Here is a 14,787-nt window from a genome sequence, read left to right on the forward strand (position 1 = left end):
TTGGCTCCTTTTCAAGGTGTCACTAGGAACAAAAACCAGGGGAAGTTTCTCTATGATGGCGGAAAGGCATGAACCCTCCGTATTTTTGCCCTCTGCCCCTATTAAATATAGCATTTTTTTTATTTTTACCATACAGCAGTGCTGCTTTTATTTCAGTTTTGTGGATGCCTTTTGTTCCTGGGTTAGGGCGGGAAGGGGTGGGGCTTTGAATGCAGAGGTGGGTCACTCCCTTTCAAGTGCAGTGAAGTGTGCATGCCAAGTTGGACATGTGCCTTTCACCGTCCTGCACGACATGCACACTTGAGAGGCCGTCTCCCCCTCTCTGACATTAGTGAGCTGGGGAAGGTGGGAGCACAGTCACAGCTATCCAAGTCTCCCAAGGAGCTTTGTGTTTCATAGCTCTAGCCAATCTTAAAGCTGCTCTCATGCTGTTTCAAACATAAACAGTGTCTGGATTGGCTCAGGATGTCCAAGGTAAGCGTCTGTTCTGCTGCTGAACAAGAGGCAGCGTGGGGTTGGGAGGCTCAAAATAGTGTCACAGAATAGGGCCAATCACCGTTTAGCTTTATAACAAGCCATGCAGTGATTGGCCATTTTCTGTCTCTTGGTCTCTTCCCTCTTGGTGCCCAGTGCCATTAATGACATTGCGCAAGAGGTAGAGGAAGGAAAGAGATAAATTACCTGAACTAGCACCCGACGCAGCTCTGAACCTCCAATTCCTGCAGGTAAGCACTGTATGCACTCGAGGTGAAATAAAATGACACCATCAGTGTTTGAAGTTAACAAATAATCTGTTTTTCAGCACTGAATTATAATACCCTGTAACATAAACTGGCCGCATCACCTCCATATTTAGAATGCCCCTCGCTTCAAACCGCTCACAAAAGGTGACACGTTTTCATCAAATTAAAGATCCAAATACGTAAAGTAAATAAAAGTACGAAAGTCTTTGGAAGATTTTTTCTTCTTCTCTCAAAATGTGGGGACATTGACGACAGTTGAAAAGGAGAGTTAAATTAAATAAAAGATTGTTCAATAATCGCAAAGATTATACTCTTTTCCAGCAATAGATCGAATAATGACGATTAAGTGTACAGTAGTTATTCAAAAGTGTTTCAAGGCTCGCTGTCCTCGATCGTTCTCTATACAAGTATATAATCCTACTACATCTAATGTGACATAGCTCATGTTCTCTTCCCACACCACATCCTGCAGCTTGTTCAATACATCCATGGTGTCATGGATGTAAGAAGGTAAATTAACCACCAGCGGTTTTAAGAATATATCTACAAATTCTGAAGGGTGTTCTTTCAAGCTACCTATGCTGGAAACAATAGGTCAACCTGGGGTTTTATCTTAAGATTTTATGAATTTTAGGAAGTGTGTAGATAAATGGAAATCTGTGGTTTGTGTCGTGTAAATATTTGAATTCTCTTTCATTCAACAATCCCATTTCCTTTCAAGAAAACAGTTTGTCTGCAATCACTCTACCAGCATCCCAGGTTGGGTTACCGGCCAGTTTCCTGTACCAGCTTGCATCCCAACTTGTCTTCTGATTTCATTCATTCATTCATTCATTTCAATCTTTATTTCGATCGATTAAGATCATAAAAGAAGTACAGACATATTTTCAATGATAGTGCAAATGAAATACATTAAACATCGTTAAAAAACATTCCAGAAGCAGATCTTTAAAAACATTTAGCATATGTTACAATTAAAAATCATCAGTGCAATTCCTTTGTTCCGCTCTACCTCGTCTTTAAAAGGCGGGAGAGGATGCGCCACATCGCAGTTAAAAATTTTGCTACAGAAAAGACAGTCATAGGTGAAAGATCTGTCTTTAAAATTCTATATGCAGGAAGGTATCGGGTAAAACCTAGTTTTTTAAGAAGGGGGAGAAGCCAATATTTCCTCGATCTTTGGTAAGCCTCACAGAAAAATATAATATGCAATTCATCTTCCAAATTATGTGAGCATGACGGGCACTGTTCGGCAAAAGGGGACTGGGCCCAGTGGTTTGTGAATGCCCTAATAGGAAGTATGCCATAGCGTCATTGCAAAAATAATTTTCTAGTGAGGACGGGAGCAATGCTATCTAGCACACATTCAAGTTGGTATAAGTCTTTGGATTTGATAAACAAGTCTGTCAAAGACCCCTCCCGTATGTTCCCCTTTGTAATTGATAACTTCAATTCAAAGAAATCCCTCGTAAGGCATTTGTGTGGGATCCACCTACATGCATTACCTGGATCTAGCCATAATTCAGGTCTGCCCAATGTCTCACATGTTTGTTTAATGAACCTGAGCCATGGGATTTGTCTTGATTTAGATAGACCAAGAATCTCCTGGAGCTCGTTCCTATAGTTCGTAAGTTCCGGTGTGCACCAGATACGGAGCCAGAAGATTAATGGTCTTAATACCAGCTCCTCCGAGATGGGTCTAAGACCCAAATCAAGTCTCAGCGGAAGAAGTGGGATACTTACAGGTAATGCCGCCAACTGTCTAATGAATTTATTTTCGGTTGTTTGGAGATTTTGTACGGAAGTATGGCCCCACAATTCCCCTCCGTATAGCATTTTATAAGTTTTGAGGGCGGGACCAAGTGGTTTATAGGTTGATCCACTTGCCATCCTACAAATGCCACCCGTTAGCTGGGCCAGTTTCATGCTAGCCTTATTCCGATGGGCATCCCACGTCCTGTCCTGATTAATGGTTACACCCAGATATTCGAAGGTAAATACCCTCTCTAATCTTAGTGAACCTATAGTAGGGTTGGGGCGTGTTAAGGGGGGGGTGTTGAGGATCATATATTTGGTTTTTGTAGCATTGATCTCAAGCCCCCGTTCAATGCAGAAGGCTGAGAACCCCTCCAGTACCCTTTGTATTCCCATGGGGGACTTGGACAGCAGCAGGGTGTCATCCGGAAACATAATGGCGGGCACCCTGCTGCCGTTCAACTTAGGAGCGTCAATATCACCCATCTTGGTCAGGTGAGCGATCACCCTGTTGACAAAGAGGCAAAACAGGGTCGGTGCAAGTACACACCCCTGTCTCACCCCTCTGTCAACGGGGAATCTGTCTGAGAGTGCCCCATCCCTTCCACACCTAACATGTGCAAAGTTTCCCTCGTGTAGTTTTATCAGGATATTCAGAATGTCAGCCGGAATGCCCATCTCCAGCAATACGGTCCAGAGTCTGTCTCTCGGTACTAAATCGAAGGCGGCTCGCAAGTCCACGAATACCGTGTACAAGCTGCCGCCCTCGATTACCGCAGTCTTCCAATACAGAAGAATCAAGCGGAAGATCTGGTCCGTAGTGGAGACCCCTCTTCTGAATCCCGCCTGATAGGGACTAAGAATAGCGAATTCCTCCATCCAGTTTTGGAGACGATCCAATATCAGTCTACCAAACAGCTTCTGGGGCACATCTATGAGACTAATTGGCCTGTAGTTGGCTGGGAGCAGAGGTGATCCCTTCTTAAATATGGGAACAATCTCTGCGCCCAGCCAAGTACATGGGACCTCCATGCCCCTTAGGACAGCATTGAATAACAAGACCAGATAGGGGGCCCATACGTCAGGTTCTTGTTTAAATAAATCACCCGGCAGGCCATCCAGTCCTGGCGCTTTTCCTGGTGCCAGTCCTGCGATAGCTGCTCGCACTTCTCCCTGTGTGCAGAGATCCCCCTCTACTGTTGCGGTTAAATTGCGAGGAGTGTCTTTAATGACACCATCTGCGACCTTATAAAGGGACTGGAAGTGATCCTGCCAGATCTTTGCTGAAATGTTGGGCTCGATTGCCGAGGCCAACTCCATGGACCCCGTATTGACAATGCGCCAACATTTGCGGGAGTCCCTAGTGGCCAGAGAAATACTAAGATTTTCCCATTTTTCATACTCCCATTCACTTTTGGCATTAGTTGTTAGGCGCTTGTACTCCCTTCTTCTTTCACGGATTAATGATCTGTCTGCCCCAACCTTAATCGCTGTCAGAAGGTTCGATTTACCCTTGCGACAGGCCTGATTGTACCAGTTAGGGCAATCAAAGGGCCGCCTCTTTCCTGTGGTAAAAAGGACTTCGGCTGCAGACTCGATAAGACTCTCATTTGCCCTCCCTAGTTCCCTATGTATCTCCTGGGTAGTTGAAAGCTCCATTATTGTGGGGATCTTTTCTAGAGTTGGTACAAGCCGGGCATATAATCCACGTACCTTCTCCGGGTTGGAGGCTAACCTTTCCCACCTCACTCGCCTTCTGTTATTTGACAGCGCCAGCCCTCGGACAACGTCATCTAGCACAACTCTTCTAGCTTCCAAGTTGGGAATGGCATACTCCAAATCTAATGCGTTGTGGTCGCTGTCTTCCCTGGTTATCACCTTGAAATCAGTGATGTGCGGCCACAAGGGAAGTTGAACCAGGATGTAGTCTAGTCTGGACTCCCTGCCCTCTCTATGGTATGTGCATTTGGGTGGAATATCAGAGCTTTTGCGGCCATTGCAGGCCCGTATACCACACTTAAGAGTTAGGGCAGTGATTTGCAGAGCTAGAGGGGACCAGGCTCTAGGGGGGGCGGGGCTGTCGAAGGAGGTACCAGCCACAAGGCGTCCTCCTCCTGGGACAGTCCATCCAATAGGCCTGGGAGGGGCTCGAAGTGACAATTGAAATCGCCCCCCACTAGAAACAGTGTGCCTTGGGGGATATCACTGAGAAAAACCGAGAGTTGGTCAATGGTATCCGACTCCTGTGTTATGTTTACTGGTCTTGAGTAAACATTTACCACGGCCAGCCTATTCGAGTTGGACCATTCCAGCAGAACCCCAGGTTGTCATAGGAGGCTGAAGAGAGGGGTGTAGCCTTTTGATTTCATTACTATAAACTGTCCTGTGCATCACAACAATATTCCCTACTTTATCCGCTTCCGTTATTACTATTAATTTATTTCCCCATAGATCTCTGAGAGCTTTTCTTTCTTCAATGGAAATATTAGCAAGTTTATGTTTATGTTTTGGCAATTTGTATAGCGCACAAATACCCGGGGGTGTCTCGGCGCTTTAAAGAATAAGAAACTAAACAAAAGAGTGCAACTAGTATGTGAACAACCAGGTTTTCAATTGCTTCCTGAAACTAAGGAGGGTTGGGCTGGTTTTGATGCTGAGGGGGAGAGCGTTCCACAGTCTAGCTGTGGAAGCAACAAAACATCTGTCGCCCCAGTTGACTTTGTTAGTTCGTGGTACATTCAGGAGATGTGCAGATGCTGAACGAAGTGTTCTAGATGATGCAAATGGACGGAAGGCATGTTTGAGAAACTGGGGGTCAGAGTTATTAATGGCCTTGTAGGCGATGCAAAGTGCCTTGAACTTAATGCGACTCCTGACAGGTAGCCAGTGAAGCTGGCGGATGAATGGGGAGATGGAACAACGTTTGGGAAGACCCAAGAGGACCCTTGCTGAGGCGTTTTGCACCAGCTGGAGTTTATTTAGAACCTTTTCCTGTGCGTTAAGAAGGAGAGCGTTGCAATAATCAGTTCCAGAGAAGATGAGGGAGGTGATCAGGGTTTTCCCTGCCGAAGCAGGGAGGTAGGGCAGAAGTTTTTTAATTTTTCTTAGTGCAAAGAAGGAGGTGGATACCACCTTGTTAACATGGTGATTGAAAAGCAGTCTGTCATCAAATATGACGCCCAGGTTTCTGACTTTGGTTACAGGTTGGGGTGGAAAGCCCATGTCATTTGGCCACCACTGAGGGGACCAACTCGATTCTAGCTTCCCAAATGTCATAATCTCAGTTTTTTCCGAGTTCACTTTTAAACAGTTGGATGACATCCAGGTGCTAATGGCCAGCATTCCCTCTCGAAAGTTGGCTGCAACTGTGTCGCCATCATGATAAACTGATAGGACCAGCTGGGTGTCATCAGCATAAGTTGTAAGACTGATGCCATGTGCCTTAATCACCCTTGCCAAGTCCGACACATAGATGTTGAATAAGGTCGGACTTAGCGAGGAGTCCTGCGGCACTCCACATGGGAGGGAAAAGATGGGTGAAAAGTAAGGACCTAATTTTACGGCTTGGGAACGATTGGCCAGGAAGGAGGCGATGAGATCTTTAGCCTTATGTCTGATGCCAATAGCTGAGACACGATCGATCAAGGTGGTATGATCGACCGTGTCAAAGGCTGCCGACAAATCAAGCAGTATCAAAACTGCCGCCCCGCCTTTGTCCAGGGTCATCCTGATCTCATCAGCAGCTTTTATAAGGGCCGTCTCGGTTCCGTGTCCTTGCCTGAAGCCAAATTGGGTGTCGTCCAGCAAGTGGTTAACTTCAATGAATTCAGATAATTGTCTATTCATTATACTTTCCAAAATCTTAGTTGGAAAAGGGAGACCTGCTATGGGTCTGTAGCTGGATGGAATAGCGGGATCAAGAGAGGTTTTTTTAAGAGTGGCCTGATAATAGCCTTCTTCCAAACGGAAGGGTAGATGCCAGTATGGAACATGGTGTTTCAGATATTCGATATGGCTGGTGTGATAACCTCTGGAATGAGGTTAAGAATGGATGGTGGGCAAGGGTCCATGGGTGAGCCTGATTTATTGGTAGAAATTAGGTGCAAAATTGGTTCAGAAGGGACCAGGCGAAATTCAAGAAAGGAAGGGGAGTTGGAAGTGGAATCCTTCCCGGAAATGTTATTTAAATGGGAGGGCTGGGGAACAAAGGCAGAGAAGATGGAAGTGACTTTGTCTGAGAAGAAATCTGCCAAGGAATTGCACAGTGCTTGGGAAGTCTCTTCCGGTGGGTCTGGGGGGTTAGCAAGATGGTTAACCACCTGAAAGAGCTTTTTTGTAGAATTGTTTGCCGCATTGATTTGAGTGACATAGTAATTGCTTATTTCGGAAAATATTAGCTGTTTATACTTGGCCAAGGCGCTTTTGTAAATTAGTTTGTCAATCGGATTATATTGCTTTCGCCAATGTCTTTCGAGCATGAATGCTACAATGTGCTTCCAGAACATAGGGCCCAATTACGATGGCACCCTATCAGGGGTTGGGAACGACCGACAGGCTGTCGGCAGTACTGCAGTAGGCATTTTGTTGCAACCGCCACCAGGGCGGTTGCAATGCCTATATTTTGCATGCGGCGGGTGCTGCAGCCGCAATGCAAAAAAGTGACACTGCACATGTCCCTGCACCACGTGGCAGGCACCTGCCACATGGTGCAGGGATATCCCCAGGTCCTGTGTCTGAATGCCAAGGGGAGCCCGCTAGGGGCCCCTAAAGTCTCTTTCCACCAGCCTTTTCATGGCTGGTTCACCACCATGAAAGGGCCGACGTAAAGGAACATCGTAATGACAAAAACCCTGATACTCAGAATATGCTTGTTGCCTAAAAAGTTCTTCAGTGTAATTCCATCCCACCATTTCGATAGTTCTGTTTTGTTTAATTTTTCTAATTTCAGAAACCTGTTTCTTAAACTATTGTTAGGGGGATTTCTAACCCCTTCTGTTGGTTTGGTTTTACTTTGTTAAAATACACTGCTAGTGTGCTTTTTTCTTGTATTGTAGGGACATTGACGTTATCTCTTTGTACATAATATACTTATGGTGCTTAAAACCCCTTCCAATGCCATGATTAAAAGAGGGGGGCATGGCTGCATCATGTGTTTGGTCTTCTGGAAAGCTAGCGAGTTGGCTTGTGATATTGCCGCACCTTGTGTACATGGTGTGCAAGCCGTGCCCATGTTGTATGATCAACAACATTCACCTAACGCTCTATACCTCATGCTTTGTGGTTCAACAGCCCTTGCCTATAGTTTCTGTATTTCATAATTTAACATTACATTTGATGCAGATAATTTAATGAAAGCTTTGGTTGTATGCACATTCAAAGACAGATATATTGTGGGTTCTGTACACAATGGCATTTTTTAGGTCTTGCCTATGCAGCGTGCATGCGCTGCTTAGGAAAAAGACTTTAGCCATGGATTCCCTTTTTCTGCCAAAAACGTGCACGCATTTCATTGCTTTGAATGGCAACGCGTGCACGTTTGGCGATTCCCTTGCGGGAGCAAGCTTTCAAAACCATCTGTTAGTAATTAACAGATGGTTCCTGCTCGCTCCCGCAAGGGAAACCGGCGCAGGCCCCCTCCTCGCTCCCCTCCCTCTGCTGCCTCCTTTCAGCACGAGGCGCACACGATTGTATTAGGTAGTACATTCCCACCAGAACTCTACATTTGGCCTCGTGGAGTTGTCTTGAAATCAGTTAGATCAAAAGGGCTAGACTAGGTGCCCGATAGCTTCCATTTTTAAGTTACTAAACTCTGGAATTCTGTTCTCCAGGGTAGCGAGTCTTGTCTATTCATGTGCCATAATGCGAAGAAGAAAAAAATTACTGTCAAGCCTAGATTTTGACCTATAATATCTTATTTTTGGGAAACACGCTGTATACGTGTATGAGAGGATTAACCATGTCAACTCTAGGTGACTGTGGGGCACTTCAGACTACTGCAGTTACCTTATGCTGCCAGCATCAAGTGACACAGATAAAATACAGGCTCGGTCCACAAACGCAATTTGCTAGAAAGACAGTGAACCCAGCCTATGCCCACATTCTGCCACCCCCCTTCTGAAAACACTTCACTGGCTCCCGGTCGCTCAACGCTGTACCTTCAAAGTCAGTTGCATGATCTTTAAAGCGCTCTATTGCAAAAGCCCTAATTTCATCACAAAACTCATTATAAAGTATGTTCCGTCCCGAAGCCTTCGCTCGGCCCACCAATGCCTTCTACAAATTCCATCCTTTAAACGTAAACGCTTGGGCGGCTGCAGATTTGGCACCTTGGCACCTCGTCTGTGGAATGCCCTCCCCCTCGAGATCCGGCTATGCCCCAACCTCATGTCATTCAGGAAATCCCTAAAGACCTGGCTTTACCAACAAGCATACTACTAAATCCGCAGGCTTCCTACTCGGACTGTTCTCTGTCTCTACAGCGCCAGGAAACCAACCGGTGTCAGTGCGCTATACAAACCATTGTTAACATAACATAACATAACATAACATAACCTTGCAGTGCATAGCAAACGTGCAGTTGGTATGAAGGTATCGCCCTCGCAGGTGCAGATTGTCGACGTTCACACTCCAGCATTAGTTGCATTGAAGGCTTCTTATTCTCAGGGTTGCAGCCTGGCACACGTGCGCATGTTCACTCCGCGCGCGGGACGCATGCATTCCTGAGCTAAGAGGAGCATCTAGGACACCTGGCACCTGTGACCGCTTCAGAACAAAAGGAAACTGGTCATTAGTTGTTGGCAGGAAATGTCTGCGAGACTAAACACAAATGAAGGGCAATGCAGCCGAATATCAGAAAGCTGCTACGGCAGCGTAGAATAGATTGTAGACATTCAGCTCGGGTCCTCTGGTTTCCTTCTGATAATCAGGAGGGGTCAAAATGAAACCTAATGTTCAGCATGTCATCATCCTGAAACCAGATGTGCAATTAATGCAGTGGCGGTTCTCCCCCCTGGCAGTGTTCCCCGTCTCCTCACATGTGCGATCTGCAGACCGTCGCCCCCAGACTCCGTAAATGGGTCTAGCCGGCATGATTGTTTATTAACTGCCCTCCCATACCTGTCCGGAAATTGTCGTATTTTGTGTGAGCGGTATATTAACACGTCTTGGTCGTTTTTCAGAGCGTGTTGCACCTATTAACCCTCCTTGTGCAGTCCAGGGACAGAAAGCACACAGCCAACCTGGGATCATTAACATGATCAGCATAGTAATGCTCAACTGTTTCTGTTTGTGTGTGCATCTGTGTGTGCCTGTGAGTGTGTTTTTGCATGTGTGTGTGTGTGTGTGTGCATGACATGTGTGTGCATTTGTCCTGCCTGACACGCTCTTCGGCAAGGCCCAGTTGTGCTGAGTGAAAGAAGAGCCCCCCAATCCCCTCCCCGCTCCATTAACCAGCCCTGCACCTCCTTTTGTTGGCCTCGTTGCCAACTCCGGTCCGCCCCTTCTGCAGTCTTTGCACCCGCCCCCATCCCCCGGTGAAAAGCGGACTCCAGCAGTCCTTGCACCCGTCCCCCGCCCTGGTGAAAAGCGGAGTCCAGCAGTCCTTGCACCCGCCACCCACCCTGGTGAAAAGGGGAGACTGGCGTCAGAGGTTCCAGGAGGCAGATTTTATTTTTGTATAACTTTTGCGGTAGTCAGAATACAATAAACACTGTTACAGCTTCTTTTTAAACGTGTAGTTTTGGTTAAGTCTTTTCTGCTGGTGTGATGCTGTTTTCAGTCCATTGGAGCTCTTACACTACTTCCTGCCGGAGCCTCGGATGTAGCAGTTTTTTTCTAGAAAATTCTGCTCTTGTCTTAGATTTGAACGCTCAGGGAGTTTGGAATTAACTCTTTCTCACAGCCTCGCGGACGGAAACATGAATGTGTGCCTGTGTGTTTGTGTCCATGTGTGTGGCATCTGTGTGTGTCTGTGTGCATGTGTGTGTCTGTGTGCATGTGTGTCTCTGTGTGCATGTGTGTGTGTGTGTGTGTGCGTCTGTGTGTGTGCGTATGTGTCTGCATCTGTGTGTGTGTGCCTGTGTGTGTGTGCGCCTCTGTATATGTGTGCATGCCTGTGTGCGTTTCCCTGTGTATGTGAATGCCTCTGTGTGTGTGTGCCTGCGTGTGGGTGCGTGCGTGTCCAGGGCAATGCAATTCTTCACTTCTGTCAAACATAAATATGAATGTTATGTTTGAATCACATTTGCCCTTGTCAGAATGAAATGACTGCTGATGTGGTCAGGCCTTGCCCCAACATGGGGTTCTGATTAGCTGTTTCCCGCCAGCCTGAAGTGTGTTTTCAGTCAGACGGAGCTCAGTGTAGTGGTTCCTGCGAAGGGCGAGTGTGAGGTCTGTAATAATGAAAGATACCAAGACTTATGTGCTTAAGTAAGTCTTTATTCCGGAGCGCCGGGGCTTGGCTGTTGTTCGCGGTCGGCACCAAGCAAACAATATGGCCGCCTTCCGCTTCCTGTCTCACAACATCCTGTTCCGGTGTCGGAACACTAGAGCGCTACCACATATCTCCCCCCTTTATGCACAATAAACAAATTTACAAAAGTCTTACTTCCAGTCCATCTCATAGTCCTTGAATCTCTCAGGTACCTTAACTCTTCTTCCTACTCGAGTCTCCACTCTCTCATCTTTTCTCTCTCCTCCTGTCGTCTTGTGCTCCGTCCGCTCTCTCGTACCTTCTGCTTCTCTGTCCTTTGCCTTCTTCTCACTACCTTCTTCGCTTCTGCTTCTTCCTTCTGTTTTCTCTCTCCTTTCGCTTTCCTCACCTACTGTTTGTCCTTCTGCACTATCAACGTTCTCTCCTTGCCTTTCTCCACCTTCACTTTCTCCTTCCTCGAAGACATGCTCTGTTCCTTCTTCCGTCTCCTCTTCCCACTTCAGTATCTTGCTACACCTTGCCATTCTGTCCATAGACCATATCTTTCCGTCGCTCAGGAGGGCCGACCGGGCATAGGGCTCCACTACTTTGAGGGGAGGTGAGAACTTGCTTTCCCCTTTTTTCTTCATGATGGCTAGCTTCACCCTCACCCAATCTCCCTTGTCTAGTTCTGTACTTCGAGTGTTTCGTCTTCTGTTGTAATGAGCAGTGTAGACTTCTTGTGCTCTCTCTAAATTTTTCCTGACCACCGCCGGTGACCACTTGCTCTGGACAACCAACTTCCTCCATGCTGCGTTGTCTTTGGTGAAGGCCTCTCTACCTCTTAAGATCTTGAAGGGGCTGTAGCCTGTGCTCCCTGGTGTGATGCGGTATGCCCAAATCATCTTTTCGAGCTCTTTTTCCCAGTCCATACCATCCTCAATGGCTGCCTGTATTGTGCCCATTATCACCCGATTAAAGCGCTCCACTTGGCCATTTCCCGCAGGGTGATAGATCGGGGTGTGCTTCACTTCGATGCCGTTCCTGTTGGTAAAGGCAATCCACTTCTCTGATGTGAATTGGGGGCCGGTGTCGCAGGTGATGATCTTTGGGATGCCTTCACTGACAAACGTGGAACGCAAGAAACGTATTACCGCCTCAGTGTCCGCATGTTCCAATACTTGTAGTTCTGGCCATTTAGAATACTTATCAATGACTACTACCACGTACTTCTGAGTACCCTCCTTATCCAGGACTGGACCCATTATGTCCACCGACAACATTTCCCACGGGCCATCCGGAATCGGGAATCTCCCCAAAGGCGGTCTCAGCATGCTCTGCGACTTGTCTGACTTAGCACAAGACTCGCATGTGCGTACATGCCGTTCTACTTGCGCATCGATGGCTGGCCACCAGTATGCTTGTCTGGCTAGGGCTTTCGTTTTCGTAATCCCTTGATGCCCTTCATGTAGTAAAGACATCAGATGCTCTATAATGTTCTGGGGCGGGACCACCTTGTCTCCTCGGAGTAGGAACACTGGATTTTCCGCCAATGACAGCTCCTCTCTGACCTCCCAGTATCTCTTCAATTCCTCCTTCAAGTGTCTTTTTTCTGGCCATCCATGGACAACGTATCCTTTCACGGCCTCTAGGTCTGTGTCTTCCTTGTAGGCCTTTTCCCAGTCTTGGGCGCTTATCACTTCCTCTGTGTCCTGGATGGTGGTCACCACGTAGCCTTCCCAATCTTGCTTCTCTCCGCTCCTCGCCTCGTCCATGGCTGCCGCCCTGCTAAGAAAGTCAGCAACTTTGTTCTGTGGCCCTGGAATGTGTTCAACCTCATAGACGAAGTCCAATAGCCGAAGGGTCATCTTGGCGATTCTGGGTGTCGCATGATCATGTCCGCTGGATGTCAGGACACGAACAAGGGGTTTGTGGTCGGTTTTCACTAGGAACTTGGCTCCCCACAAGTATTGCCTAAATTTCTCCACCGCCCAGACCACTGCCAGCATTTCTTTCTCCACCACGCTGAACTTCTCTTCATTGGGGGCCAACGAGCGGGAGGCGAAACTGATAGTTGACATCTCTCCTGATTCCGCCCTCTGCATCAGCACCGCCCCTAGGCCACGGTCACTGGCGTCCGTGGTGAGAATGGACTCTGCGCTTGGGTCGAATCCTTTGAGGGGAATGGCCTTGCCAATTTCTTGCTTGAGTGCATCGAATTCCATTTGCTCTTCTTTTCCCCACTGGAATCTATTTCTTTCCTTGAGCAGTTGTCGAATATAGTGTGTTTTCGTTGCAAAATGTGGAATGAATTTGCTGTAATACTCGGCCATTCCTAGGAATGACCGAACATCTTCCTTCTTTCCCGGAGTGGGCGCTTCCATAATGGCTCTCATGTTTGACTTCTTGGGGGTTATTCCTTGTCCACTCACTTCATGGCCAAGGTACGTGACAGATTGGACTCCAAAATTGCATTTTGTCCATTCGGCGGTCAGCCCGTTGTCTTGCAATCTCTGTAACACTTTGTGCAGTTTCACGTTGTGATCTTGCTTCGACTTCCCCATTACCAGAATGTCATCCTGGAAGAACAGAACATCTTTCAGGTCTTTTAAGAGTTTGTGCATGATCTTCTGGAAAACAGCCGCGGCTGAAGCTAGGCCGAAGGGCATCCTCACGAACTTGTAGCACCCGAATGGTGTGATAAATGATGTGAGGTGGCTGCACGACGGATGAAGCTTCACTTGATGGTAGGCCGACGACAGGTCCACCGTGGAGAACCATGTGACATCTTTAGTCTTTGCTAACATTTCATTGATGCGTGGCAGAGGGAATTTGTCTATGACAATGTTCTTGTTTAATTCTCTTAGGTCCACGCAGAGACGTACCTTGCCGTTGGGCTTTTGGGCTACAACCAGGGGAGATAGCCACTCCGCGCTCTCAATCGCCCTGATGACACCTTCCTTCTCCAGCCTGTCCAGTTCTGTTTGCACTGCCTCTCTGCTGCGGAAGGGGATGTTCCTCACTTTGTGCACCACCGGCACTGCTCCCTCTTTCAGCTTGATGAGGTGTGTGTACTTGCCCAGTTCACCAATCTGCCCGTTGAAGACTTTGGGATACGTCGTCTGCCACAACTGCACATCTTCCTTGACCTCCATGTCCATGAGTAGGATTTTCTCAATACCACCCGGGTTGAGCTGAATCCCCAATGCTCCTTGGTCTTTCCAACTCAGCACGGACGGGCCTCTCTCTGCGACATACAGCTTGCACTGCGCGTGACGGCCTCTAAATTCAAACGTGAGTGGACAGTATCCCAACATGGGAATCTTTTGTCCGGTGTATGTAACCGGCCTCACATCCATGGGTAAGAGCGTTTCTTTGATTCTTGACGCAAAGTTGTCTTCCCATACTCGTCTTTGAACAATGGATATGGGCGCTCCACTGTCTGCGATCATCTCCTGGGGTATCCCCCCTATGTGCATGTCGAGCCGGGGTCTATCTGAGTTGGAACCATCCATTTCTAGAATTTGGACATCAATGTACAGGAATTCCTCTTCCTCCACCTTGTCTTCCTGATCACTGGAATCATCTCGCTGATCTTGGTCCACCAAGCGCACCACGGCGTTTTTTGGTTTCCTGCGACACACCTTCTCGTAGTGTCCAAAGATGTTGCAGTAGGAGCATCTGGCCCTGAAGGCGGGGCACGCCTTGTCGTTTCCTAGATGGGCATTGCTACCACACCTGTAACACTGGGTTTTCCCTGTTTTGTGTGACTTGTTATCCGCCTGTGGTCTGGCGGTGAAATCAGCTCTATTTCCTCCCTGGGTCTTCCGTGTCTCATTCTGCTTCCAACGGTCATTTCTATTTGGCGCCATTACTTTG

At 47.4% G+C, this 14,787-nt stretch overlaps 1 long non-coding RNA gene across 1 annotated transcript in view; it reads left to right on the plus strand.

The window, feature by feature from the left end:
• Positions 1-638: 638 nt before the first annotated feature.
• LOC144766789 (uncharacterized) overlaps positions 639-14,787 on the plus strand; it is a 130,350-nt gene continuing 116,201 nt past the window's right edge. The window contains exon 1 of the long non-coding RNA XR_013597929.1: positions 639-725. This is a non-coding gene — a long non-coding RNA (uncharacterized LOC144766789). The remainder of the gene's footprint in view (positions 726-14,787) is intronic.

Source organism: Lissotriton helveticus, chromosome 7, assembly GCF_964261635.1.
Source record: "Lissotriton helveticus chromosome 7, aLisHel1.1, whole genome shotgun sequence".
NCBI classification, from domain to species: Eukaryota; Metazoa; Chordata; class Amphibia; order Caudata; family Salamandridae; genus Lissotriton; species Lissotriton helveticus.